At 36.0% G+C, this 25,489-nt stretch overlaps 1 protein-coding gene across 1 annotated transcript in view; it reads right to left on the reverse strand.

The window, feature by feature from the left end:
• The window catches only part of RNGTT (RNA guanylyltransferase and 5'-phosphatase), a 333,222-nt gene that overhangs the window by 77,587 nt on the left and 230,146 nt on the right, over window positions 1-25,489 (reverse strand). The gene's annotated exons all lie outside the window — the stretch shown is intronic.

Below are 25,489 nucleotides of genomic sequence, written 5' to 3' on the forward strand. Positions count from 1 at the left end.
GGTAGGAATAAAGAACGAAAATCAATGTTGACTGCATCATCAAGAAAACACAATGAATTACACTGACAAGAAGTCCTCTTGCAGTAATAAAAGTGCAGAAACAACTTGAAACTTAAAATGTCTTGCCTCAGAGAAAGTGACATGTCAGCATTCATATGAGAACGTGGTAGGAACAGGTCTATAGAGTTAGATGTGTCAAAGGGAAGTGCTGAACGTTTCAATATAAAACTGCTCTTAAGATGCTTAAAATCTAAGACAAGAATTTAGATCTTACTTTCTCATTTCCTTATCATCGGCAACTGGAGGCCTCTGTTTTCATCAATTCTGCTTCTTCACTGTCTTGTGAATGGGCCCTTGTCATATTAACCTGGAATATCCTTTTTCTCTAGCAGTAGCCATTTTCCCAGACAGAGCTCCAGTGCCATCTCCTGTGCGAGGCTTGTTTTCATTGTCCCACCTCACTGATTTTCTACTGCTCTGAATTCTTGTGTAGCATCAACAACCTGGGCTACACAGTCTGATCCTTATTTATATCTTGTCATATATAGTTCACCATTGCTTCGTGTTTTTTCATTTTGTTTTTCTTGTTTTTCAAGAAAGGCAGACTGACGCATGCAGCACCTCATTTGGATAGTCAGGAGTCTTGGAAGCCTGGCTACCCTATCTTCTCCTACAAATGGACTTTGAGGGAACTCATAGACCACTGACTGAAGAAAGGTCCTCTCTGACCAAGCAAGCCTGACCAAGCATGCAGCTTAGGGAAAAATGCTCACGGAAGCAGTGAGGGATAAAGGGAACTACCCGCCTTGCCAGTCACATCAGCTTAATCAACCCCAGCCAACACTGGGGTCACAGATGTCACAACCAGACTGCTCTTATATCCTCACATGCCTGTTTTATCACAACTACATTGTAATTCCCTATGGGAAAATGGTATGTAATATTTCTTCTATAGCCCTCACAGGGTTTATCACAGTTCTAGGTATCCAGTAAGTTATTCAATAGACATTTGTAAAATCAATCATACTAATTATTATACTAAAGCCCAAGGTTTAGTATATATATCAGACACAGTGTTAATTAACTTGCATTAATTAAACTTCACTGTAACTCTATGAGGTAGCTTATAATTAGTATTCACTTCATTTTACTTATGAGAAAATGAAAGCTTAGTTTGGTAGCGACCAGGATCATCGTTCTGAGCTTTCATCTCAAAGTAATATGTTCTCCATGAAAGATAATGAAAAATATTATACTTGAGCTTTCAATCTATGACAAGAGGTAGAGGGGTAAGAAAATGGAAAGGCTAACTATTCAATGCTTCAAACTCAGCCAAATTGCTTGGGGTCCTTAAAGTTGGTGCCTCTATCTCTACCTGGAACTTACAGGAAGTGCCACACATGAGGCACAAAGTAACTTTGAACAAGTTAATTTCATATTAAAATAAATATGCTCTATAAGAGCTTCCCTCGGGACGCCTGGGTGGCTCAGTTGGTTAAGCAGCTGCCTTCGGCTCAGGTCATGATCCCAGCGTCCTGGGATCGAGTCCCACATCGGGCTCCTTGCTCCGCAGGGAGCCTGCTTCTCCCTCTGACTCTGCCTTCCACTCTGTCTGCCTGTGCTCGCTCTCGCTTGCTCTCTCTCTGACAGATAAATAAATAAAATCTTTAAAAAAAAAAAAAAAAGAGCTTCCCTCACATTAAAAGAATGTAAGTAAATGATAGGGAATCCATCATTCTTGTCTTAATTTTATTAGGGTAAAATACTCATTAGTGAAGAAGAAAATGACAATGGCTTTATTGAAAAAGTACTAACTGTTCCTTGCAGTTAAGCTCATAGCCCCCCAGCAAAATTCAGAACTTGATCTTAATATTATCAAACAAAAGATTCTAAGATTAAGAAATTTAGCTAAATTTTTAGTTGGATGGGACAATTCCTTTTTCAATTACCAGGATAAAGGGGGATAAATGGTCAAGTGTGTTAATTTCAAGATTCCTTTGAAGAGATGGTGCATAATTACTTCAATAACGGAAATAAAGGTGTGGTACATATAATGTGACATATAATAAATATAAATTATATACATATACAAACAATGCATCTGTAAAATAAAGTAGTAAGACATGTATACTAGCTTAGGTACTAAAGGGATCATTTTTAAGCAAATGTGATTCCAAATTTATTTTCTCTCCCTGAATCCTCTAAAACTAACAGATTTAAGTTAATCCGTGGATGATTTACGCTATAATAAAACACTTGCTGTATCAAGAAATGGGATGTTACACAGAAAACAATTCCAAATTATGATTAAATGAAGTAAAAAAAGAAAAAATCTACCTCAAAAGTAATTATGATGGAAATGTTGTCTAAAGATCCTCAAACAAGGCAGAAAGACTATGGTTGAGCCCATACATCAAGGCTGTATTTTTACGAATCATTTCACAATGGATGTTTTGAGAATGGAAAAAATCATAGGGGACTGAGAAGTATAGTTGACTTCCCAGCATTTCATGTGATCAAGAAACACATTTTACAACAAACACTTTTTTCCTCATAAAACTTTGCTATTTCGCATTTGCAAACTGCCCACGAGAACAAATCTTCTACTCTCTAAGACTCAATTTTTCATTTTTTCAGTTACAATTTATCTTAAAGAATAAGCAGAGGGATTTAGTTTTTTAGTGGATATTATTCCATGGAAATAAAATTTCCACAAATTTTTAAATATATCTAGAAATTAATGATGCCCCATTAAAATGTGTGAAAACTGAATATATAAAAAGTTCCAGTAGCACAGTAGGCCTTCGCCAAAGAGAAAAAACACCAGGATAAGAATGCAATCCTTAAAGACTTCTTAACTCCTGACTTGAAGAGATAAATACTATATGAGGAATCAGATGACAAGTGTTTCCAAACCATCTTGCTACTAATATACCAGCCAAAGTCCACAGTATCATACCATCTTTCTTTCTTATGTTTGCTCTCACAAATGATACAATTATAATCAGCAAGAGAAAGAAAGAGAATGTTCTCCACAAACAGTATAGGTATTATCTCTGTTATTCCTCTTCCTCACAAAATTTGCTGGGATGAAATCCATTTAGAAAAAGAAGAACCGGGGCGCCTAGGTGGCTCAGTGTGTTAAAGCCTCTGCCTTTGGCTCAGGTCATATCTCAGGGTCCTGGGATTGAGCCCCACATCGGGCTCTCTGCCTGGCAGGGAGCCTGTTCCACCCCCCCTCTCTCTGCCTGCTGTCTGCCTACTTGTGATATCTCTGTATCAAACAAATATATAAAATCTTAAAAAAAGAAAAAAAAAAAAAAGAAAAGGAGAACCCGGGGGTCATATTAACTAGATTCAAACTAAAAGTTTGAATTGTATCTTTTTTTCATTCTGTCAAATTTATGACCAATGAAAATATTTTTAAAACACCAAGTAGCCTGGGACACCTGGATGGCTCAGTTGGTTAAGCAGCTGCCTTCGGTTCAGGTCATGATCCCAGTGTCATGGGATCGAGTCCCACATCAGGCTCCATGCTCAGCAGGGAGCCTGCTTCTCCCTCTGACTCTGCCTGCCACTCTGTCTGCCTGTGCTCTCTCTCTCTCTCTCTCTGACAAATAAATAAAATCTTTAAAAAAAAACCCAAAAAACAAAAAACAAAAAACACCAAGTAGCCATAGCTATGGGGTAAAAGAAAAAGGAATTACACTTGACATATAGGATATATAAGTTACAACAGATCCATCTTGTATCTGCTATCTTTATACTTCATTAAGGTGTTGATTGACTTTGCTAGAAAAGAATAAATCACATTTCAGGGAACAACTATCATTTGGCTATTTGGTTTAAGCAGAGATAGATCTATACAGAGTGATTCCATCAGAGAATTAAGAAAATCATTGCAGTGAGCTCTTTGTGACTTCTTAGAGCAGAAGTCTTGGGGGTTTTATTCTTCTGGTAAGAACTATTTCTCAGAATACAGTTCTCTGAAATATGGGAATACAAACTAGGTCAATTCCTAGCTGATATCACTTTTTTTCTAATTTAGAGAGACCTTGATGGCAATGGTTTTCCAAATCATGACAAACGCTATTACCTATAGCATTTACCCTCTTCAAAGTACAAAAGGTCTTTAAAGCCACAGGTTCTATGTTTTATGGTAGACTCTACCCTCAAGAACATTATTTTCTAGTGAAAGACACAGAAAAATCAAACTCCCTCCATCAATGTAATAAGCTAAATACACAGAAGGACCAATGGACTCAGTGCAAAGCAGAGCACGAGGTAAGATTTTTATCTGCCAGTGTTTTTGTTTCTGGTTTTCATGTTTTTTCTTTTCTTTTCCCAGAAGTTATTTTATTTGATGCCGTATCAGTACATTTTGTAATTTAGGTTGAAGAGCTCAGGTTTTCCCAGACCAGGTAGGAGGTTCCAGTGAATGCAGGGTTGGGAGAAAACTCAGCCTTTAATACTTGGAAGTCCAAGGGCTCTCTCTTCCAGGCCACAGTGACAAACTATTTCTTTCAAATTTCTTTTTTGCCTCGCTGGATCCTGGAGGGCTTCTGCCACTAGCACAGGTGCCCCTGGTTATACCTGGCTACCTCACTGACCATTGTCCCAAGGATAACAACAGCTCTGTTTTCCAGGGTGACAACCCTGAAGTTAAAATTGTGTGGTTTTGTTTGCATGCTGACATTCGCTGCTGTTAGACATTCTCCTCACTCCTCCTTGCCCTGGCAGCTAATGCCCAATATCAGATCTCAGCTTTGGGCATAGAGGCTCCAGCTCACGCTTCCAGACTGTAGGGCCTGGGGCTGAACTTTACATAGTTCCCTGGTGCTGGCACTAATTGAAGTATTACCATTCTGGCCCTTCAGTTGTTTTCCAGCAGCTTCATGACCCCTGAGTGCTGCTCCATCCATGGATCTACTGGATTGCAGCCACTTCTGGCAATACTTGGGAATTTGAACATTTCCCAAGACATATTTTGAAGATTTCTGAAGACAGAAAAGTCTATCTTCTTATTTGAGTAAAAATGGAATTAATGCAGTTTCATTTATTTTCCCGGTTGTTGTATGTGTTTTCCAGGAGGAAAAGGGATGGTATTTTATGCTAAATAATAAGCTTCAGATTCTGGCAATAATACCAAGCAGGCGTAAGCCTTCCTCTGAGAAAGGAGGAACCTGAAAAGTGGCCAAGGCCATAGTTTTCACTTCTTCAAAACACAAAGTATTAAATTATTTATATTCATTCAGTGAATGAATTGCTAATGTCTGTGACTTCTGGAAGAAGGATGACGAAATCTTAATTTATAAATATTTATCTTAAAATACTATGAAGATTAGGGAAAAAAAAAGATGCTATGGGAGGAGAAGAGAAAGATGGTGGAGAAGTAGCAGGCTGAGTGAGACTACCTTAGGTAGCAGGAGATCAGCTAGATAGCTTATCAAACCATTGCAAACACCTAAAAATCCGACGGGAGATTGAAGAGAAGAAGAACAGCAATTCTAGAAACAGAAAAACAACCACTTTCTGAAAGGTAGGACTACCAAAGAAATGAATCCAAAGCGACGGGAAGACAGACTGAGGGGGAGGGGCCGGCTCCCGGCGAGTGGCGGAGCAACGGAGCATAAAATCAGGACTTTTAAAAGTCGCTCCAGAGACTAAACCGGGGTGAAGCCCACACGGGGTCGGTGTGGCACCAGGTCCCGCAGGGTCACAGAAGGATCGGGGGTGTCTGAGTGTCGCAGAGCTTGCAGGTATTAGAACGGGGGAAGCCGGCGATAGAGACAGAGCTGAGGAGTGAGCTCTCAGCTAGGGGTAACCTTGAACGGGTCGCAGCCTGGGTGAGCTCGGAGTGCGGCTGGAGGCCAGGGAGATGGGAGTTATTGGGCGCTATTCTCTGAGGGTGAACTGAGGGGTGGGGCCCCGAGCTCTCTGCTCGTCTGGGCCAAAGACTAGGAGGCCGCCATTTTCATTCCCGTCCTCCGGAACTCTGCGGAAAGAGTTCAGGGAACAAAAGCTCCCAAAAGCAAACCAGAGCGGATTACTTAGCCAGGCCCTGGGTAAGGGCGGTGCAATTCTACCTCGGGAAAAGACACCTGAGAATCACTACAACAGGCCCCTCCCTAGAAGATCAACAAGAAATCCAGCCAAGACCACGTACTCCTACCAAGGAGAGCAGCAGAATTCCAGACGAGGAAAAAGCAAAGCACGGAACTCATGGCTTTCTCCCCATGGTTCTTTAGTCTTGTGGTTAATCTAATTTTTTTAATTTAATATTTTTTTCTTCTGCTGAATTTTTTTTAACTTTTACCCTTTTCTTTTTTAACGTTTCTTAACTAGTTTATCTAATATATATATTTTTTGTTTTTATATTTTTTCTTTATTTGTTTTCTTTTTTTAATTTTTTTTTCCTGAACTTCTTTTTATCTCCTTTCTCCCTCCCAAAATTTGGGGTCTCTTCTGATTTGGTTAAAGCACATTTTCCTGGGGTCCTTGCCACCCTTTTAGTATTTTATTTGCTCCTTCATATACTCTTACCTGGACAAAATGACAAGGTGGAAAAACTCACCACAAAAAAAAAAAGAACAAGAGGCAGTACTGAAGGCTAGGGGCCTAATCAATACAGACATTGGTAATATTAGTAATATGCCAGATCTAGAGTTCAGAATGACGATTCTCAAGGTTCTAACCAGGCTCGAAAAAGGCATGAAAGATATTAGAGAAACTCTCTCTGGAGAGATAAAAGACCTTTCTGGAGAAATAAAAGAACTAAAATCTAACCAGGTTGAAATCAAAACACCTATTAATGCGGTACAATCAAAATTGGAAGCTCTTACTGCTAGGATAAATGAGGCAGAAGAAAGAATTAGTGATATAGAAGACCAAATGACAAAGAATAAAGAAGCTGAGCAAAAGACAGACAAACAGCTACTGGACCACAAGGGGAAAACTTGAGAGATAAGTGACACCTAAGACGAAACAACAATAGAATAATTGGAATTACAGAAGAAGAAGAAAGAGAGAGGGGAGCAGAAGGTATATTGGAGAGAACTATTGGAGAGAACTTCCCAGATATGGCAAAGGGAACAAGCATCAAAATCCAGGAGGTGCAGAGAACCCCCCGCAAAAGCAATGAATAGGTCCACACCTGTCACCTAATAGTAAAATTTACAAGTCTTAGCGACAAAGAGAAAATCCTGAAAGCAGCCCAGGAAAAGAAGTCTGTAACATACAATGGTAAATACATCAGATTGGCAGCAGACTTATCCACAGAGACCTGGCAGGCCAGAAAGAACTGGCATGATATATTCAGAGCACTAAACAAGAAAAACATGCAGACAAGAATACTATATCCAGCTAGGCTATCATTGAAAATAGAAGGAGAGATTAAAAGCTTCCAGGACAAACAAAAACTGAATGAATTTGCAAACACCAAACCAGCTCTACAGGAAATATTGAAAGGGGTCCTCTAAGCAAAGACAGAGCCTAAAAGTAGTAGATCAGAAAGGAACAAAGACAATATACAGTTATCAGTCAACTTACAGGCCATACAATGGCACTAAATTCATATCTCTCAATAGTTACCCTGAATGTTAATGGGCTAAATGCCCCAATCAAAAGACACAGGGTTTCAGAATGGATAAAAAAACGAAACCCATCTATATGTTGCCTACAAGAAACTCATTTCAGACCCGAAGAACCTCCATACTCAAAGGATCTGTCCAACAAGATCTAACAATTTTAAATATCTATGCCCCTAACGTGGGAGCAGCCAACGATATAAACTAATTAATAACAAAATCAAAGAAACATATCAATAATAATACAATAATAGTAGGGGACTTTAACACACCCCTCACTGAAATGGACAGATCATCCAAGCAAAAGATCAACAAGGAAATAAAGGCCTTAAACGACACAATGGACCAGATGGACATCACAGATATATTCAGAACATTTCATCCCAAAGCAACAGAATACACATTCTTCTCTAGTGCACATGGAACATTCTCCAGAATAGATCACATCCTGGGTCCTAAATCAGGTCTCAACCAGTATCAAAAGATTGGGATCATTCCCTGCATATTTTAAGACCACAATGCTCTAAGCTAGAACTCAATCGCAAGAGGAAATTTGGAAAGAACCCAAATACTAAACAGCATCCTTGAAAAGAACGAATGGGTCAACCAGGAAATTAAAGAAGAATTGAAAAAATTCATGGAAATAAATGATGATGAAAACACAATGGCTAAAAATCTGTGGGACACAGCAAAGGCAGTCCTAAGAGGAAAATATATGGTGGTACAAGCCTTTCTCAAGAAACAAGAAAGGTCTCAAGTACACAACCTAACCCTACACCTAAAGGAGCTGGAGAAAGAACAAGAATGAAACCCTAAACCAGCAGGAGAAGAGAAATCATAAAGATCAGAGCAGAAATCAATGAAACAGAAACAAACAAACAAACAAAAATACCCAATAGAACAAATCAACGAAACTAGGAGCTGGATCTTCGAAAGAATTAGTAAGATTGATAAACCTCTGGCCAGACTTATCAAAAATAAAAGAGAAAGGACCCAAATAAATAAAATCATGAATGAAAGAGGAGAGATCACAACCAACAGCACAGAAATACAAAACAATGGGCGCCTGGGTGGCTCAGTGGGTTAAGCCGCTGCCTTCGGCTCAGGTCATGAACTCAGGGTGCTGGGATCGAGTCCCGCATCGGGCTCTCTGCTCGGAAGGGAGCATGCTTCCTCCTCTCTCTCTCTCTGGCTGCCTCTCTGCCTACTTGTGATCTCTATCTGTCAAATAAATGAATAAAATCTTTAAAATAAAAAAAATGAAATACAAAACAATTATAAGAACATACTATGAGCATCTCTAGGCCAACAAATTTGACAATCTAGAAGAAATGGATGCATTTCTAGAGACATATAATCTACCACAACTGAACCAGGAAGAAAGAGAAAACCTGAACAGACCCATAACCAGTAAGGAGATTGAAAGAGTCATCAAAAATGTCCAAACAAACAAAAGCCCAGGGCTAGACGGCTTCCCAGGGGAATTCTACCAAACATTTAAAGAAAAACTAATTCTCCTGAAACTGTTCCAAAAAATAGAAATGGAAGGAAAACTCATTTTATGAGGCCAGCATCACCTTGATCCCAAAACCAGACAAGGATCCCATCAAAAAAGAGAGCTTATAGACCAATATCCTCGATGAACACAGATGTGATAATTCTCACCAAAATACTAGCCAATAGGATTCAACAGTACATTAAAAGGATTATTCACCAAGACCAAGTGGGATTTATTCCAGGGCTGCAAGGTTGGTTCAACATCCGCAAATCAATCAATGGGATACAACATATTAATAAAAGAAAGAACAAGAACCATATGATACTCTCAATAGATGCTGAAAAAGCATTTGGCAAAGTACAGCATCCCTTCCTGATCTAAACTCTTCAAAGTGTAGGGGTAGAGGGCACATACCTCAATATTATCAAAGCCATCTATGAAAAACCCACCACAAATATCATTCTCAATGGAGAAAAACTGAAAGCTTTTCCGCTAAGGTCAGGAACATGGAAGGGATGTCCATTATCACCATTGCTATTCAACATAGTACTAGAAGTCCTAGCCTCAGCAATCAGACAACAAAAAGAAATGAAAGGCATCCAAATCGGCAAAGAAGAAGTCAAACTATCACTCTTCGCAGATAATATGATACCATATGTGGAAAACCCAAAAGGCTCTACTCCAAAACTGCTAGAACTTGTACAGGAATTTAGTAAAGTGTCAGGATATAAAATCAATGCACAGAAATCAGTGGCATTTCTCTACACCAACACCAAGACAGAAGAAAGAGAAATTAAGGAGCCAATCCCATTTACAATTGCACCCAAAACTATAAGATACCTAGGAATAAACCTAACCAAAAAGGCTAAGAATCTATACTCAGAAAACTATAAAGTACTCATGAAAGAAAATGAGGAAGACACAAAGAAATGGAAAAATGTTCCATGCTCCTGGATTGGAAGAACAAATACTGTGAAAATGTCTATGCTACCTAAAGCAATCTATACATTTAATGCAATCCCTATCAAAATCCCACCCATTTTTTTCAAAGAAATGGAACAAATAATCCTAAAATTTATATGGAACCAGAAAAGACCTCCAATAGCCAATGGAATATTGAAAACGAAAGCCAAAGTTGGTGGCATCACAATTCCGGACTTCAAGCTCTATTACAAAACTGTCATCATCAAGACAGCATGGTACTGGCACAAAAACAGACGAATAGATCAATGGAACAGAATAGAGAGCCCAGAAATAGACCCTCAACTCTATGGTCAACTAATCTTTGACAAAGCAGGAAAGAATGTCCAATGGAAAAAAGACAGCCTCTGCAACAAATGGTGTTGGGAAAACTGGACGGCCACATGCAGAAAAATGAAATTGTAGCATTTCCTTACACCACACGTGAAAATAGACTCAAAATGGATGAAGGACCTCAATGTGAGAAAGGAATCCATCAAAATCCTTGAGGACAACATAGGCATCAACCTCTTCGACCTCAGCCGCAGCAACATCTTCCTAGGAACATCACCAAAGGCAAGGGAAGCAAGAGCAAAAATGAACTTTTGGGATTTCATCAAGATCAAAAGCTTTTGCATAGCAAAGGAAACAGTTAAGAAAACAAAAAGACAACTGACAGAATGGGAGAAGATATTTGTAAACGACAATCAGATAAAGTGGCTAGGTCCAAAATCTATAAAGAACTTAGCAAACTCAACACCTGAAGAATAAATAATCCAATCAAGAAATGGGAAGAAGACATGAATGGACATTTCTGCAAAGAAGACATCCAGATGGCCAACAGACACATGAAGAAGTGCTCCACATCACTTGGCATCAGGGAAATACAAATCAAAACCACAATGAGATATCACCTCACACCAGTCAGAATGGCTAGAATTAACAAGTCAGGAAATGACAGATGCTGGCAAGGATGCGGCAGTATAAAGTATAAAGTACTTGCATACTTTATACTTTACACTATTGGTGGGAATGCAAGCTGGTGCAACCACTCTGGAAAACAGCGTGGAAGTTCCTCAAAAAGTTGAAAATAGAACTACCCTATGACCCAGCAATTGCACTACTGGGTATTTACCCTAAAGATACAAACGTAGTGATCTGAAGGGGCACGTGCACCTGAATGTTTATAGGAGCAATGTCCACAATAGCCAAACTATGTATAAGAACCTAGATGTCCATCAACAGATGAATGGATAAAGAAGATGTGTATATATACACAATGGAATACTATGCAGCCATCAAAAGAAACGAAATCTTGCCATTTGCGACGATGTGGATGAAATTAGAGAGTATTACGCTTAGTGAAATAAGTCAATCGGAGAACGATAACTATCATATGATCTCCCTGATATGAGGAAGTGGAGATGCAACATGGGGGGTTAGGGGGTAGGAGAAGAATAAATGAAACAAGATAGGATCAGGAGGGAGACAAACCATAAGTTACTCTTAATTTCACAAAACAAGGGTTTTGTGGGTTGCTGGGGGAAAGAGGGTCGGGAGAGGGTGGTCGGGTTATGGACATTGGGGAGAGTATGTGCTATGGTGAGTGCTGTGAAGTGTGTAAACTTGGCGATTCACAGACCTGTACCCCTGGGGATAAAAACACTTTATATGTTTATAAAAAAATTTTTTTTAAAATAAAAAATTTAAAAAGAAAAAAGATTTTATGCTGGGACACTAATGGCTTAGTGTCTAAATTGAGGCTGAATGGGAGAAAAATATAAAGAAAGAAAATACGGTCAAGAGGGACTCCACAACTGAACTGCTTTTGCGACACAAATTAAGCTGCTGTGGTCATTTAACACCTATATGTACTATAGTATTTATGATCACATAGCTCAGTTGCTGCCCACAAATGCAAGCCACATATGTGATTTTTAATTTTCTAATAGGCACATTAAAAACAATAAAAACATGGACAAGATGAGTTTAATTTTAATGATACTTACAAAATACTATCATTTCAACATGTTAATAAATTCCAAGGTTATTAGTGAGCTATTCTACTCTCTTTTTTTCTACCAAGTCTTCAAAACCTGGTGTATACTTTATACTTACATAATCATCTCAAACCAGCCACATTTCAAGTGCTCAATAGCCACATGTGGCTAGTGACTACCATAATGGAGAGTGCAAATAAAGAGCAAGCAAACTATCTGTTTATTCAGGGATGTCCTGAACAAAAACTCGCAAGGAACTCTACTGAACAAGGTGGAATTCCATCTCAAGGTGGAATCTATTGTACCCACTATAGCCATTTACTTCCTCCCTCTGTGAAGACTACCTAACAAACTGGGGTAGGCCTGGGCCATGCCCCTAGAACCTGTTCTCAGACAATATTCTGGAAAGCTAGAAGATGGAGATAATAGGCAGAAAGTAATCATCTTGAATCAAGAGGTCATAATCTCTTTGTAGAAAAAGATTCTAGGGACGCCTGTGGCTCAGTTGGTTAAGCCACTGCGTGTGGCTCAGGTCATGATCCCAGGGTCCTGGGATTGAGTCCCACATGAGGTTCCTTGTCCAGCAGGAAGCCTGCTTCTCTCTTTGCCTCTGCCTGCTACTCTGCCTGCTTGTGCTCTCTCTCTCTCTGACAAATAAATAAAATTTTAGGAAAAGAAAAAGAAAAAGAAAAAGAGTCTATCCAAATCTCATCTATTTGGTTTAAATCAAACAGGTAATCTTGTCATTTAGGAATCTTAAATTTTTATATTCAGTAAGATACATGAATATATATAACACATATACATCATACTTAAAATTAGCTTACTTCGTTTTTTAAAAGATTGTATTTATTTATTTGAGAGAATGAGCATGAGGGAGAGCACAAGCAGGTGGAGGAGGAAAGGCAGAGGGAGAAGCAGACTCCTCTCTGAGCAGGGAGCCCAACTTACATGAGGCTCAATCCCAGGACCGTGGGATCATGACCTAAGCCAAAGGCAGACGCTTAACAGCTGAGCCACCCAGGGGCCCCTAGATTAGCTTACTCTTTAAAATCAAGAGTTCTAATTATTTTCCAGTTAGCTTGATACTCCTCCATTATATGTTTCTCTCTTTCAGCCCTTGTACTGTTAAAAAAATGCAAAGCAGAAATTATGTTAGACAATGTAAATAGCATGTTGTTTGTACACAAATGAATGCAATTAAAATTGCTTAGTGATTCTTTGAAAGTTTTTGTTTCTCTTTCTGCTATGAACTGAATAGTTGTGCCCTCTACAAATTCCTATATGGAAACCCTAATCCTCAGTATGAAGGTATTTGAGTGTGGGATCCATGGGAGATGATTAGGGTTAAATTAGGTCATGAGGGTAGGTCCCTTATCATGGGATTTAATGCCCTTATAAAAAGAAGAGACTTGAGGTCTCTCTTTCTCTCTGCATGCACATACCAAGGAAGGCCATATGAAGACATAACCAGGAAAAGGGCCCTTACTGAGAACCCAACAACGCTCAGAGTCTGATCTCCCACTTTCAGCCTCAAACTGTTGTTTAGGGACGCCTGGGTGGCTCAGTTGGTTGGACGACTGCTTTCAGCTCAGGTCATGATCCCGGAGTCCCAGGATCAAGTCCCGCATCAGGCTCCTAGCTCCACGGGGAGTCTGCTTCTCCCTCTGACCTTCTCCTCGCTTATGCTCTCTCTCACTGCCTCTCTCTCAAATAAATAAATAAATAAATCTTTAAAAAAAAAAAAATAACTGTTGTTTAAACCATCCAGTCTGTATTTGTTATAGCAACCTTAACTAAAACATCCTCAGTAAGACTAAATATACTTCCAAAAATGTAGAGCATTAATTTATTAAGCAAAAGTACACTTCTGCTCAACCAGTGTGCAAACTATGTCCAGGCTCCCAAAATAGTCTAATCTAAAATAACAAGTTATTATTATATGTATGCATTTAAATGTACAACAGTTTGTCTAAAGGTTAAGATTCCTGCCTTTATCTATCAAAAATTCTAAGTAGGTTCTCTCTCTTTTTTTTAAAGATTTTATTTATTTGAGAGAGAGAGAGAATGAGCAGGCAGAGCAGCGGGCAGAAGAAGAGGGAGAAGCAGGCTCCCTACTAAGCAGGGAGCCTGATGTGAAACTTGATCCCAGAACCCTGTGATCATGACCTGAACTGAAGGCAGCGGCTTAACTGACTGAGCCACCCTGGTGTCCCTCTAAGTAGGTTCTTAAAAAAAAATAAATGAGCAATAGATTTATTGATTTTAAAAAAGGAACAAAATATAACAAATGGTATTTTGATTAAAAATGTTATTATATAGCAGATTTTAATTGTCCTTCATACCATCTCCAAGCATAATATTTAAAACTCTTCCTTTTTAAAATGCTGCCTTGCAACCACAGTAATCTTAACAGTGAAGTATAATCTGTTCATGACTGGTATATAGAGGTCTAGACAGCAAATGATCTCTGAAGAGACATATTTCCATTAAATACTCAGTCCATAGCACTTTGTATTATCCAAATTTACAGGACAATAAAATGACATCAGTAAAAAAGGAAAATTTTATAGAAAAAAGCATATTCTCTCTCTTTATAGGAGTTGAAAAAAAAGTATGTAGGTTTCCAGAGGTTCCAGAAATATGAAACATATTTCATAGTGATTTTTTAAAGTTGGGTTTTTCTTAGTAAATTGTTTTTGGCTGAAAATTAAAAAGCCAAATATTACTAATGTACTCAAATGCTTTCTTATGTGAAAATGGGAATCTTTTTCCAAGACATTTCATTTACGAATGAACCATTTTACTTGTTTCCTTCTCATTTCTAACTTTAAATAAACAGAAAATCTATCCTGTTCTTGAATAACCTCCAAAGACAAGCTTTAATCTTTCAAAGTTCAGCCTTTCAATATTTTTTACAAATAAATCCAAATTACTAGTATTTTTATCCAAAAGGATTCCTCCCAAAGTGTCACATCTAAATTACAGCATTGATATTTAGAAATTTGTTTTCTATGGCCACAATTGCCAAACTGTGGAAAGAGCCAAGATGCCCTTCAACAGATGAATGGATAAAGAAGATATGGTCCAAATATGCAATGGAATATTAGGTCTCTATCAGAAAGAATGAATACCCAACTTCTGCATCAACATGTACGGGCCTGGAGGAGATTATGCTGAGTGAAATAGGTCAAGCAGACAAAGTCAATTATCATACAGTTTCACTTACTTGTGGAGCATAGAAAAAACATGGAGGACATTAGGAGAAGGAAAGGAAATGTGAATTGAGGTAAATCAGAAGGGGAGACAAAGCATGAGAGACTATGGACTCTGAGAAACAAACTGAGGGTTTTGGGATGGAGGGGGTAGGGGGATGGGTGAGTATTAAGGAGGGCACGTATTGCATTGAGCACTGGGTGTGGTACATAAACAATGAATCTTGGAACACTGAAAAACTAAACTAAACTAATAAAATAAATAAAATAATAAAATAAAATAAAATAGAAATTTGCTTTCTAATAATGATCTATCAAAATTATATTCTATATAGTTACTAATTCTTTGTAATTTTTCTTATAATTGCATCTTTCTAGTATTTAGGAACACTTAAAGATGCCTTACCAAGAATAAGCTTTAGTCTGTATCTTGATAATCTATAAATCCAGCATAATACCCAAACACACAATGCATATACCCAACACTACATACAATGTAGTTACCATATAAAACTATTGTTGAACATGTATTACTGGTTTCATTTTAATAATAAAAGACTTTTTATTTAAGGAGCAGACTAATCTTTGTAAAGTAGCTGACAGTCTACAGACGCCCTTCACACTCATTAAGTCTCATTTAATGTATGTAACAATTTTATGGAATTCTGCTTAATGGGCCCTAACCTATCAACTTAGTTTGGATAACTATTAACTTGATACATCTTAATTCAGTTAACAGGTTTAATGTAGCATGCTCATACAGAGAATCAGCCTTCAGCACTAAGAAGTTTAAATTTAAATTAGTAATTTTCAAATGCTTGACTATAGTAACTTTCCCTATAAATACCTAAGTAGAAAAATTATTAAACAGATGGGATATAAGAATCGTTTGTTAGTTCTCTCTTTCATCCATTTATTCAATTTTTTGAGTAACTACTTAGTGACAGACACTGTTCTTACTGTTTTTTACTGGCATCTAAATGACATTTATGAGAATACAATTTATATTTTAAAATAATTGAGCAGGAGTTCTGGGTGGCTCAGTCAGTTAAGCATCTGACTCTTGATTTCAGCTCAGATTTGGATCTCAGGGCTGTGTGATGGAGCCCTGTGGTGGACTCCATAAAGGGCATGGAGCCTATTAAGAGTCTCTCTCTCTCTTCCTCTGCCCCACTCTGATTCATGATCTCTTTCTCTATAAAATAAAATAAAATAAAATAAAATAAAATAAAATAAAATAAAATAAAATACTTGAGCAATGATCCCCTAATTTTTCTTTTCATTAAAAGTTTTTATTTAAATTCAAGTTAGTTAATATACAGTATAATATTAGTTTTAGGAGTACAATATAGCAGATCAACACTTCCACATAATACCTGGTACTCATCATAGCAAGTGTACTCCTTAATCCCCATCACTTATTTAACCCATCCCCCCCACGCACCTCCCCTCTGATAACCATCATTTTGTTCTCTACAGTTAAGAGTCTGTTTCTTGGTTTGCCTCATTTTTTTTTCTCCTTTGCTCATTTGTTTTGTTTCTTAAATACCACATATGAGTAAAATCATATGGTATTTGTCTTTCTCTGACTTATTTTAAGTATCATATACTCTTTAGTTCTATCCATGTCATTGCAAATGGCAAGATTTCAGTCTTTCTTATGGCTGAGTAATATTTTAGTGTGTGTGTGTATACCACCTTTTCTTTATCCTTTCATCAGTCAATGGACATGGGCTGCTTTCATAATTTAGGTATTATAGATAATGCTGCTATAAACATCAAGGTACATGTATCCCTTTGAATTAGTACTTTTGTATTCTTTGGGTAAATACCTCACAGTGCAATTGCTGGGTCATAGGATAGTTCTATTTTTAACTTTTTGAGGACCCTCCATACTGTTTTCCAGTGGCTGCACCAGTATTCATTCCCACCAACAGTGCAAGAAGGTTCTCCTCCATCCACATCCTTGCCAACATCTGCTGTTTCTTATGCTATTGATTTTAGCCATTCTGACTAGCACAAAAAGACATCTAGATCAATGGAACAGAATAGAAAACCCAGAAATGAACGCACAACTATATGGTCAGTTAATCTCCAACAAAACAGAAAAGAATATCTAATGGGAAAAAGACAGTTTCTTCAATAAATGGTGTGGGGAAACTGGACAGCAATATGCAAAAGAATGAAACTGGACCACTTTCTATACCATAAACAAAAACAAAAATAAATTTAAAATGGATGAAAAACCTAAATGTGAAACCTGAAACCATAAAAATCCTAGAGGAGAATACATGCAGGAACCTCTTTGACATTATCTGTCTCAACTTCTTTTTTAGATATTGTCTCCTGAGGCAAGGTAAACAAAAGCAAAAATAAACTATTGGGGCTATGACAAAAAAAGAAAGCTTCTACACAGTTAAGAAAACAATCAACAAAACTAAAAGACAATCAATGAAATGGGAGAAGATATTTGCAAATGATATATCTGATAAAAGGTTAGTATCCAAAGTTTCATAAATGACTTATAAAACTCAACATCCAAAAGATGAATAATCCAATTAAAAATGGGCAGAAGACATGAATAGGACATTTTTCCAAGAAAAACATACAGATGGACAACAGACACATGAAAAGATGCTCAATGTCACTGATCATCAGGGAAACACAAATCTGATTTTTTACCATGCAAATTAAAAGAGTACTAGGGAAACAAAATTTTAATAATCTAACCATGTGAAGAAAACTATGAATAGATAATAAAATTAAAAATGAATACATAACTTGACAGCCCAATGAAAAGCAAGCTGAAACAAACAAAATCACCATATCCATATTAAAAAAAAATCAGATATTTTGAAGGGTTCACTCGCTTACCTTATCTTCAGGGAACTAAATTCAATTTAGAACATGTACTTGAAAATAGACAAAGTGCATATACACTTTCATAGGTACTATGGGGGTCAAGTTAATGGTTCACAATAATATAAGGCAAAATACAATAAATATTAATAACAAAAAAACTGAAACTTCAAAAATAAGAATAATTAGTTTGGATTAGGGAATAAAATTTATAATAACTTAGTTTCACTACACACATTCCTAATCTTGGGCAACTGAGATATGGGCTTTAAACTTTTTTGTAATATCATCTCAAACTGAGTCATTTTAAAGGAAATACCCACTATGAGAAGCAGAAGCAGTAAAGGGAAAAGAAATATATTATTACCTAGCTTCACCTCACAATGGAGAATTTTAACAATGGAGTGCAAAAGGAGAATCTTAGGAATAGGAGAAAAGGTTAAAAAAAAAAGAAGAGAAGAAATTTCTGTGGTGCTACAACATTAATTAACTGCTACATCAGGATTCTACTTTCCAGACAATACTGCAAATATGCCTCTATGGTTAACATATTTAGCAAAATAAGAACTAAATGTAAAACAAAGACCCTTAATTTTTAGTGATAAATTCTTCACACATATTATAACAAACTACTCTAAAAAGAAAGCACATATATATTTTATATAAATATTTCAAGATGAAGAGACAGATATGAAATAAAAGTAAGTAAAATATACCAGTTCCCAAATTCCAACTTACTTGACACAACAGTATTTTTTAACATGATAGTATTGATAGGTTATAAACCTATCATAAAATTTTCAATACATTTTATATCACATATGTGCAATATATATGGTATAGCCATAATCTAATTAACAGCAAATATATGTGCTTTTTGTGCTATTTGTTATATATACCATTTTTTTTTCAGTTTTTCTTTAAGTTGTAAAAATTCAAATAACTATCGTATTTCTTGTTAAGGAGAAAATATTTTTTAAAACTATTGTCTTGCCTGTATAGACTTTTTATTATGCTGCACAAGAAAGAAGGGATATGATAATGATGAAACATTCTTGATGCATCAGACTGAAAAATTAGATATTTATGGACCATGTCTGAAGCTACGGTTCTAATTGGATAACTCTTTTTTTCCCCCTTGCTCTCATTTTCAAAGATGTATAAATTTAATTTGGTTACTGGCATGGTCTATTGGACTGAGCACAGACAGTGTTTAAAAAAAAATTAGAGTTCCAATCTTGGCCTATTGTTCCAGTTCTAATCTCAATTCACTGAATGCTCTTGGATAAGTCATAAACTAAATCACATTTTTTCAATTTCCTCATCTGTAAAATGGAGATAACTATCCTACAAGTCATTATTCAAACTGAAATTTAAAAAAAAAAAAACTTTTTAAAATCTGAACTGAACACTCAAACACCCAACTCATATGAACCTTTATCTTTCAAATGGTGTGAAGTAGCCTCAAAATAAATGAGAACTTATAATTAAGAATAGATGCTTAGAATGGCTCACCAGCTCCAGAGGTTATCCATGGTTTTATAATAAAATATGGAGCTCATTTACAATCAGCAGCACAAAATTAAAAGACAAATGATCATCCAAAATGAATTTCACATAATAGAACCAGCTTCCAGTTAACAATGGAAATGATATGAGAAGACTGAAGTTACTGTTCAACACAATAATTCCTATCTTTCCTCCCCTAAATCATAAATTGTTTTCTAAAAAGTATACAAATTGATACATTTGAAAAGGAACTTGGTATAAATGCTGCACGTGTTTGTTTTAGCTGCATTTTCCTCTTCTCAATTCACAAACATCGTAGATAGAGACAAACAACTTTCCTGAAGAAATTTTCAGAACTGTTGACTCAATTCAATAAATAGTGAGTAACAACAGTGTCAACTGTTCTTAAAAGATTATGCATAATTATAGTTCTATAAATTAAATGATATATTTCTAGGACTTCAGCTTACAAACCATAGGTATGATAGAAAAGACAAACCTTTCCCTATTTCTCTCACTAAATATAACTAAAACCTAGGGACTTGATATCTAACACAAAAGGAAAAAGATTCTAAAAGGTAGAGAGAAGATGAAAGTCCAACTAAGAAAATCAGGATCCAAAGAACAACAAGATAATGAATATCATGGGTTTTCTTTTTGTTTCATGTTACAGAATGACCACCAGAGGAGCCAGAAAGCCAAAAATATCAGTCAGAGAAGACACCAAAAAAACATCAAGAAAAGCCTACTCTTTACCCGGAAAGAGACAACCCAGCAAGACAGAAAGCTTTTAGGTAATTATCACTCCACTTCAGCAAAACACTACAGGAAAAATTGCCCATTCCCAGCCCTAACAACAAAGGCCAAGTGGGAGTCTAGACTTCTGGCCTCACCAAACTATATCAAGGAACCCTGACCCTCTGACAGTATTGGCCAGAGAAAGCTGAGTGGAGAGCCAAGGAGTATGAGATCCCCTCTCCCCTAAGGTCAGTGAAGACCAAGGGGAGAACCTAAACTTCCATCCCACCCAGCTCTAATGAGGCACACCTCTGTCTCTCACTGGGGTAGTCTAGCAGAATCAAGATTTCACCACCTCCCAATGATAAAAAGGCTGTCTCTCCTCCAAGACAGTATCAGTGGAGACCAAACGAGGACTCTTAAATTTATATTCCTGCTCAATAGAAACAAGGGGAAACCTCTATTCTCCCTCCAACCCCTCTTCTACAGACACCAAGTGGAGTGGAGTTCTACTCCAATCTGGCACTAACAAAACAGCACTTCTTTTAACCCTACTAGATACTTGTCAGGGGAAGCCTGCTAAAACAAGAAGCTTAAATAAGACAAGACCCAGAGTCTGATAACCTAATGTCCAACATGTCCAGGTTTCAGTTAAAAAATGGCTATAGTAAGAATCAAGAAAATCTCAAGAAATTATATACTCTTATTTTCCTTAATTTATAAATAACCTTTAATCATATTTTAATGATTTTTAACTGACAGAGTTTTCTAAAATTAATGACAGACACAAAACTACAGATCCAGGAAGCTCTGAGAACATAAAACAGCATAAATATAAGAAATTTATACATAGGTACATTGTATTTAAACAAAAGAAAACCAAAGACAAAGAGAAAATCTTGAAGGAAGCCGGGGGGTGGGGGGTGGGGATGGACACTCGCCTTACCTATAAAGAAACAAGGATAAGAATTACAACAGACTTCTTGTCAGAAATCATGAAAGCAAGATGAAAGTGGAGTGAACTATAAAGTGTGAAAAGAAAAAAAAATCCACCAACCTAGAATTCTTTATCCAGCAAAATTATCCTTCAAAAGCCAAAGACAAAGATTTTCTCAGACAAAAACTGAAGGAATTTGTTGCCAGAAGACCTGCCCTGCAAGAAGTGTTAAAAAGAAGTTCTTAAGAGAGAAAAAAATTACATAGGTCAGAAACTCAACTCTACATTAAAAAAAGGAAGATTGTCAGAGAAGGAATAAATAAAGGTAAAATAAAGTTTTTTTCTTTTATTAATTGACCTAATTAACTGCTAGTTCAAAGTAGTAATAGTAGAAATGTGTTGAGTGATTATAGAAATTAAATAAATGAAATCAATGACAGTAGTGCTGTAAGGGATGGAAGAAAGGAACTGGGAATACTCTGGAGGTGGGCTGGGGGATATACAGGGGAATATTTTGTACTATTTGCTCAATTTTTCTGTAAACTTAAAACAGTTTTAAAAACTAAAGTCTATAAATAAAACATAAACAAAAGCATATGATGTAAATATCAAAAGGCAATTTAAAAACTACTTGATTTTCACTGTTGCCAACAGATATTATACAATACTTGATCAAATGAGATAATGTAGGTATACGCGTGACATACAAGGGAAATTGAGCACATTAAACACATTCAGTCAATAAATGGTACCATTATTAGTAACAAGCTAATAAGACAAAAAGTAAAGCAAAATTATGGAACTGAGAGCTTTTGTAAAGAGCTTTTTTAAGGTAGCGGATTCCTCATATTGGACCAATAAAGACCAATTCACAACTGAAATACTTCTAACTAGATTTGAGGTGAGCAAGATGAAAAATAGAGAAAAATGAGAAAGCAAAACTAAGAAACAACAGCTTCCATATAACAAAAAAGACATTCAATAATATCATTAATAAATATCTTTAAACAGAGAAAAACACCTTTGAACAATAAAATAGAAAAAAAGATATTTTTATAAATTCTAAGCTATAATAACCTTCCATTATCTATCTGTATGAACTTCAAAAATAGTCAGAAAATATGAAACTCTGATTACAGCTTCACAGGGTAATATCCCTGTCTTTGTTGGATAGATATTTTAACATTTTCCTATCCATAAAATATAACATTTGCTCATTAAATTATGGAATAAATAAAGTACAGATGTAGGATCAATAAAGTAGCTGGCAAAAATGACAGTGCAAATCTATTAAGGGCCAAGGAGGAAGCTGAAATCTATGAGCAGATGAAACATGAAAGAATAAGAGTCACAGGAAAAGGGGAAGTATGAGTTTCATGTATTCAAAAATAAGAAGTCTCATTGATTTGAAAACAATAAATCAATGGTCCTTAAGGACAATTTGAAAATCTGAAGACAAGGTTTGTGTTTGTGTGTAAAAATAGAAAGTAATCAAATAAAAGAGAATTTTTGCTTTTAAAAACTATTTTCTATCATGTAATGATAGATTTTTTTTTAATTGCATCTCATATAGAACAGATTGAAAAGACTTTAAAATGTTAAAAATGTTTACAATTCTACCAGTTCAAATTTCACACTTTAGAATTAGGATATATTTCCCCCCGTGCAACTGCTGTGTAAAAAAAAATTTTTTAAATTATGTCCTACCTAACACATGTTCCATGTATCTAAGCTAACATTGCTTAATTTTATTATAAAGCCCAAGTAAGTACAAAATTTGAATTGCTATATAAAGTTCCTATTAAAATGTACACTTCAGATAGAATGTGAAATAGCAGAGATATATTTTTAAAAGAATATCAACAAAATATAAGAAAAACATTCAAGAACCTCCCATATCAAGTAAATCACTTCTCTCAATCTTTTAAGTTGATAATATTTAGTTTTTATGAACAAAACCATTAAATGATATTTAGAACATACATTAACACATTAATACCATATTAAAGGAATCAAAATGAATTTGTCAATTACCCTCCCAATCTGCCAGTAGCCAGATATCATCCTAGTCTCCTTCCAGAAAATCAAATTTATGCCGAAGTCCCAATGTTCCCTTTCCAGAATCAGAAAGATACCACAAAAGAAATAAAGGAATTCTGACAAACAAGTAGGAAAAGATGCTTAAGAGAAAATCAAGAGAGTCATTCTAGAATTCAAAAGAATTTTAAAAAATTCAAAATTTCTATTGCTCAGAAATAGAAGAGCATAATCAAGGGCAATCAAAGAAACAGAATACTGCTTTACCTTGTCAGCCCCCCACTCCCTTCCACATACTGAAGCCAAAAGATGTGACATCATGGTCCAACAAACATTATATGGGTCCTCTGCAGTTATATGGTCAAAAGCATATTTTCTTAAGATCTAGTGAAGAGTAATTACATATAAGAAACTATTAATAGTGGTTGTATGTGAATAATGGAGAGGAAGAACTTTTACTTTTCATGGCTCCAAAGTTTTATTTTCCCCCTCACAAGCATCTATTAGCTTTATAACTGAAAATAAACCCAAATAATTATCTATTAATATATAACATCTTAGCCTTCCAACTTACAAGCAAAATCATGTCTTCTCTTTATAGGAATATAGATCATAAAAATAATCTTACAATCTAAAATACTACAAGAAAGGAGCTAGAAAAATCATATCTACTTCATCAACAAATGATAAAAAGCATTTACTAATTGTCCTTTCATTTACAGCACAACAATAATGCAACATAAAAATAAGAGGCCCTGTATTCTATGTAAATATAGTTTAAACAGAAAATGCTGACTCAAGACAAGTAGGATGGATACAAAACCAAAGCCAAAATGAAACAGTGCTTTTACCAACATGTATTAGGTTAAGGCAGAAAGTTGGGAGTTTACTTTTCAAAAGAGAGGAAGAGTCAACTCAGAAATCACAAACAACTGAGTGAAAACAACTGCCTGTTTAAAAATTCATCAACTCTGTTCAAACATATTTTAAATTTGCAATGGAAAAATATTTCTTTTAAGAATGCTTTAAAAAGACCTAAAATTTCTGGCTTTTATATCATATCTGTTTTTAAAAATTAGTTGAAGTTTTAATATTAAATATAGGTACAAGATTAGTTAACCTTTCAGAATACCTTCCTACAACATTCATCACCATCAAAAATATATGCTTCTTTCATCTTTCCTATTTGTGATCTGGAGGGAAATGTTTTAAATACAATGGGGAAAGAAAGACATCACACGTTATTAGTAGAGTGCTCACTTCAGCAGCATATATCCAAATTATTAGTAGAGACATGGGGGAAGGCACAGGATTCTCTGATTGTATTAAAAAGTATTATAGTTGGGACGCCTGGGTGGCTCAGTTGGTTAAGCAGCTGCCTTCGGCTCAGCTCATGATCCCAGCGTCCTGGGATCGAGCCCCACATTGGGCTCCTTGCTCAGCAGGGAGCCTGCTTCTCCCTTTGCCTCTGCCTGCCATTCTGTCTGCCTGTGCTCGCTCTCTCCCTCTCTCTCTCTCTCTGACAAATAAATAAAATCTTTAAAAAAAGAAAAGAAGTATTATAGTTAAACAAGGATGTCTACTCTCACCACTTTTATTGAACACAGGACTGGAAGGCCTAGACATACCAATCAGACAAGAAAAAAAAAAGATATCCATATTGATAAAGAAGTTAAACTGCCACTATCTGGAGATTACATAACTATAAAGAGAAAACCCTAAAGACTTCATTAAAAAAACTTAAAACTAATAGGTGAATTCCATAAAGTTGTAGAATACAAAATTCATACTCAAAACTCAACAGCATTTCTATACACTAGTAACAAAGTAGCAGGAAAAAAATTTTTAATTCCCATTTACAGTTGTACCAAATAAAAATGAAATACTTAGGAATAAACTTAACTAAGGAAATGAAAGCCTATACTCTGAAAACTACTAAACCCTCATGAGAGAAACTGAAGATGACACAAACAAAAGAAAAATATTGGAAAAATATTCCATGCCCATGGATTAGAGGATTTAATACTGTTAAAAATCTCCTTATTACCCAAACCAACCTACAGAATCAATGCAATGAATCTGTACCCTACTGAAATACCAAAAGCACTTTTCATAGAACTAGAACTTTAACAAATAATACTGAAATTAAG

This window comes from Mustela nigripes, chromosome 5, assembly GCF_022355385.1.
Source record: "Mustela nigripes isolate SB6536 chromosome 5, MUSNIG.SB6536, whole genome shotgun sequence".
Classification (NCBI taxonomy): Eukaryota; Metazoa; Chordata; class Mammalia; order Carnivora; family Mustelidae; genus Mustela; species Mustela nigripes.